The sequence below is a fragment of the Bos taurus genome, chromosome 12, assembly GCF_002263795.3.
Source record: "Bos taurus isolate L1 Dominette 01449 registration number 42190680 breed Hereford chromosome 12, ARS-UCD2.0, whole genome shotgun sequence".
In the NCBI taxonomy this organism is placed as follows: domain Eukaryota; kingdom Metazoa; phylum Chordata; class Mammalia; order Artiodactyla; family Bovidae; genus Bos; species Bos taurus.
In genome coordinates this window covers 1,951,114-1,956,715 of record NC_037339.1, presented here as the reverse complement: position 1 = coordinate 1,956,715, position 5,602 = coordinate 1,951,114, and the positions used below count along the sequence as shown (strand labels likewise).

At 46.1% G+C, this 5,602-nt stretch overlaps 1 pseudogene; it reads right to left on the bottom strand.

The window, feature by feature from the left end:
* Positions 1-531: 531 nt before the first annotated feature.
* On the bottom strand, positions 532-5,040 carry LOC100140262 (ubiquitin carboxyl-terminal hydrolase 10-like; annotated as a pseudogene).
* Between the last annotated feature and the right edge of the window lie 562 nt (positions 5,041-5,602).

The following is a 5,602-nucleotide window of genomic DNA, read 5'->3' as shown; positions in this document are numbered from 1 at the left end:
ATGTGTACACAGAAGCATGAATGCACTTTGAAATCTTTTAATGGCAATAAAATTACAATCACCTTTCTATGTGACTGACATTGTAACTTCAAATATTTGATCTGCCATGTGTATGTAAGCAGCTTCTCCTTGCACAATTATTAAAATGTATTTTTCCTGTTAGGAACCAGCAACTTTTTGTGTGTTTGTTTATCTTTTGAGGAACTATTTCTTCTCTGGTAACTGGCTTGTTTTTGTTATTGATCAAAAACTAAAGGGTGAGGAATGAAAGTGTGATGGATTTAAAAATTTATCTTTTTTAAGGAAAGATAAAATTCATTTTCACAAATTTACAATTGTTGTTGCTGGTGCAGGACTTACTCTACTATGTAATTAGACCTGGAATCAAACGCAAGTTACCCTTCTTACTCAGAAATCACTATTATTTCAGAAATGGGTTTCTCATGTATTTTCTTGAATCAAGCGACAGTCTGTTTCACCAGATGATTTTGATTTGGAAGCTAGAAGTCAGTGGAAGCTATGCTGTGCACAAACCACAAGGCGTCTCCTTTCACTCTAGCCCATTTTTGCGATAAGGATAAAGAGTCTGTCCTTTAAGAGCCACTAAAGAGAAGAGGGGAGGTGGTGAGAGCGGAGCCTACAAGCAGCCTAGGCGCGGCTACAGCAGGTCCACGCAACTGTGGCGCGCGGAGGTGGGCTGCGAGCTCTGCGGTGGGCGTCGCTCCTGCTGCTGGCTGATGGCCTTGACGGTCCGGCTGATCACCGTGACCATCTGGCTGATCATCCTGACAGTTGGGCTGATCACCGTCACAGTCTGCTCGTCAGTGTGCCGCCAGCCCTTGAGCCTGATCTGGGAGATGTCCTGTGGCAGCCCATGGCGCTGCCGCAGTGGTGGTAGACCACTGCAAACAGCCTATAGGCTCTGTGGCATTTAAAGTTCTTATTTTTAAGCCCCGGAGAGAGCAGTCTTAGTTACTCATTTCCAAGTCCGCAGGATATTCAGCATTTCTGATGAGCTTCTGACAGCCCCCAGTCTTGTACACGAACCGCTGGAGGTGCAGCAGGAGCATAAGACGGAGCTTTTCCAGAGTCATTCTCCAGCTGATCTCCACCTCTTGTTCAGTTTTGGTGGTGTCACCCTGGACAGACTCTCTGGCCACCAGGCTCCCCAGTGCGTTCTGGACAGTGCATATCTTGTTGGACTGGATTTCCAGATGCAGATTGAAGAACAGCTGCCCAGTGGCAGACTCTTGAACTCTGCTGGTAAACCACAGACCTGATGTGTCCACCAAAAAATGCCAGCGATGGGGGTCTGAACAAAGGCCACCTGATGAGTGACTGTGGTCTTGTTTCCGGGGCCTGCTTACTCCCACTTGTCCTCACTTCGTTCTTCTGGTTCTTCCTGCTCCTCTTTGTTCACTGAGTGGCTTTTGGGTCCACTGGAAACAGTAAGGTTTTCATTATTTGGTGATAGAAGTTTCTTTTGGTTCTGCATTTCCTCATGGAGTCCATTTAGAATGAAACCTGAGTACTCCTCAGCATCTTCTTGCCCATCCTTTTCAGACAGGCTCCACTTGATCACCGTCAGGAGTCTACAAATATAAGTGGGTTCAAAGGCAGCTCTGGGGCAGATATCCCTCATGATTTTATCCCTAAGACCTTGTCTGGGTTTTGGAGGTACTGGCATATTAGTAAACTCATTCATTAGCTAAACAAAGCTGTCTGTCATGGGTGTGGATGTACAAGGGCTTTGCACTTTTAAATACAGGGGAATGAACTTCATCAGGTGATATACTGGTGGGCAAGCTACCAACGCCTGCAGTGTGGCTTTGATGTAGCACCAATTTCCTGTGTAGATCAGCCCACAGGGTTGCAACGACACTGGTTTATGAATCAGGGTGGTGTTCTCCAGGAACTCTGCAATCTTTATGGCTTCGGGATCCTCTGAAACTGGAACCAGCCCTTCCTTGACTTCTGCCTGCTTTTCAGAGATGAAGGGAGATGTGGTGGAAGGGGAATTCTTAGTTTCCACAGAAACCACAGGCAAGGAGGAAGAATAGAGTTAGAATCATGAAAAAGACTGGTCCATGACTTGGTGGGCTGACTGGTGGGCACCGTGCCCACTGCAGAGGCTGGGGCATCCACAGGAGGTGGGGTGCTCTAGGCCTTGCTGGGGCCGAGTTCGAGCTCTCCATGGTGTGCAACTCCACCCCACTGGCAGCTGTGCCCTCAACCAAGGATTCAAGTATTTGTCCCTTAGCGACTCCAAGGCTCTCAGTAGTCTCAGTCCCCATGGAAGGCTGAGCCACAGCTGTCCTCAACAGGGTGTCCCTGCTGGGATTCAGCCCTGGGGCAGCCCTCAAGCTGCTCTGCAGTCCTGGCCCCGCCGTCCAGGGCTCGGGGAAAGCCTCAGTGAGGCGCGGCATCACTGACAAAGTCTGTGGTGTCCTGAGAGCTGCCCCAAGTCTGGGGGTGGGGGCGCTGAGGGCACATTCCCCATCAAGTCTGCATCCTTGGCGCCTACACTGTTGCAGATTGCTGGGCCAGGTGACCACCGACCAGGCCTTCTGCCGAAGGCCTGCCCTCGGCACTTTCAAGTGACTGTGATATCCAGGAGGAGGTTTTTTCTTCTTTTTGCACTCCCTTTCTCCTGCACAGTTGCACTTATCTCATATGCTAGCAAAGTAATTTAGGATTTCTATTTCTTATAGCTGGACACAGCTTATCTGATACAGTGATATATGAAGGCTATTTCTATTTTTAATTGTCAGAAAGTCTCTGATTTATTACAAATTCTCAAGAAAGATTATTTGTATGACGTATTGTTCAACGAATGTTGTAAAGTACTTTTCTAATGAAAGGAAATCTGCAATCTAATCTTATAAAACAACAGCAAAAAAAATCAGTTTAGGAATAATGTATTAAGTATTTTTTTCTTATCTTAGAATGATATATATTTCCTATTAATGTATTCTTCTACAATTCAAGTTATATATTAATATTAAAACCTCAATGGAATTAATTTTTTGAACTCTCATTTGACAGAAAAAATGCAAATTTTGAAAGTTTATGTCCTATCCTTCCTTTAACTTTGAGTCATTGTATGGACTGAAAATTAGGTCTAGGAAAAGAAGAACTAAAATGGACTGGAATGGGTGAATTTAACTCAGATGACCATTATATCTACTACTGTGGGCAGGAATCCCTTAGATAAGGTAAGAAGAGGTTAATCATCTTTCTGAGACTACACACCTGGTGGGAGGGAAGGAACTAATACAAAAAGCTCCTGATTTCTAGATTAGCATTCTTATATTCTTCGTACCACCTCCTCTAGTGTTCCAGTAGTAAATAAAATTAATTTGAAGTATTAACTTTCATTGTATTTTAATACATCAGTTTTCTCAATTATATTAAGATATCAATAGCATATTCAAAAGCAGAGACATTACTTTGCCAACAAAGGTCCATCTAGTCAAGGCTATGGTTTTTCCTGTGGTCATGTATGGATGTGAGAGTTGGATTGTGAAGAAGGCTGAGCGCAGAAGAATTGATGCTTTTGAACTGTGGTGTTGGAGAAGACTCTTGAGAGTCCCTTGGACTGCAAGGAGATCCAACCAGTCCATTCTGAAGGAGACAAGCCCTGGGATTTCTTTGGAGGGAATGATGCTGAAGCTGAAACTCCAGTACAACCAGAAGGAGATCAGCCCTGGAATTTCTTTGGAGGGAATGATGCTAAAACTGAAACTCCAATACTTTGGCCACCTCATGCGAAGAGCTGACTGATTGGAAAAGACTCTGATGCTGGGAGGGATTGGGGGCAGGAGGAGAAGGGGACAACAGAGGATGAGATGGTTGGATGGCATCACTGACTCGATGGATGTGAATCTGAGTTAACTCCGGGAGTTGGTGATGGACAGGGAGGCCTGGTGTGCTGTGATTCATGGGGTTGCAAAGAGTTGGACACGACTGAGCAACTGAAATGAACTGAACTGAACTGAATATTCATTCCATTGTACATATGCACTACAAATTCCTTATCCATTTGTCTGTTGATGGACATCTAAGTTGCTTCCATGTACTAGCTATTGTAAACAGTGATGCAATGAATATTGTGTCTCAGGAGGGGCAGCGGTGAGGAGATACCCCTCGTCCAAAGTAAGGAGCAGTGGCTGCACTTTGCTGGAGCAGCCGTGAAGAGATACCCCACATCCAAGGTAAGAGAAACCCAGTCAATAATTTTGTCATACTTTGTTATGCAGCAGTAAATAACCAATACAGTGCCCCTTCCTCGAAATCATGACACAAGCTCTTTTTAGATCAAGGTTGGGAGTTGTTATGTATGACTGTGTTCTAAACTGCTCTCAAAAAGTATCTGTTCTTGGGCTTGCCTGGTGGTGCATTGGATAGGCGTTTGCCTGCCAATGCAAGGGACATGGGTTCGATCCTTGGTCCAGGAGAATTCCACAGGTTGCAGAGCAACTAAGCCTGCGCGCCACAACTATTGAGCCTGTGCTCTGTGTCCTGGGAGCCACAACTACTGAGCCTGCAGGCTGCAGCTACTGAAACCCATGTGACTAGAGCCCATGCTCCACAACAGGGGAAGTCACACCCAAACACTGCAACAAAGAGCAGCCCCCTGCTCACTGCAATGCCCTCCAATCAGACATCACGCTCTGTTCATTTCCATATTAATGTGATGTCAATTCCTGTTTCTGTCTTAGGCTCTTTCAAGATGGTCTTGATGACTCCTCACATCTCTGCAGTGCTTCAAAATTAAATAAGATGATATTGAACCTGCATATCAGTTTTTTCATCCAAAGAATCAGTAGAATGTGAAATATTTAAGCCAGAGATAGAGTTGGTGAATGAGCCCATGAATCCTTTAGGAGAACCCTCTAAGTAACTGCAGGTAAAGCTGCCCAGCTGGCTTATTCTGCTTGGGTTTCTAAGATTCCTATGTCCTGGCCAACACCTCCCACACATGGATACCCACACACATGCTCAGTTTGACTCACCCTGGTCAGAGTCCTGGGTCCCCATGCAGGGTCTCCCACCAGCTCCGGGATCTGTCTGTTACCTTGCTCCAGCCAGACCTGCTCCAGGAGACTGGACCCAGCCCGCCCTCTCTTGAGTGCTGACACTGGTAACATAATTTATAGCAGATAGTACCTGCTTCATCTCTCTCATGTAACCAAAGGGTCAGCCAGGGCTTCCTCCCTCTCAGACAGTGGGAATTCCTACCCACAGGCCAGTGCCTATCTGGACCCTCCCTTTGGTTCCCCACAGCCTCTACTCCTCTCAGAAGGTTTAACATCCATCTCTCCCTTTACACCAGTTTCTACAAGAAATCCAACCAAATGAAATAGGCTGTGATGGTCTGTGGGTTTTTACTTCATGCTGGGAGGGTCTGGAAACATGAGGGTCTCCATGCAGCCGTCACTGTCTGGGCCCCTCTGCCTTTTCACCGCCTGGTGTCCTCTCAGGGGACCCGATGTGCTGAGCACACTCCAGTCTGCCCTGGTACTCACAGCAGGCCTCTGCCAGGAGTTCTGGGTTATGAAGTTTCCTCTTTCTCATTATACTTGCTTTGGATACAGTTTCT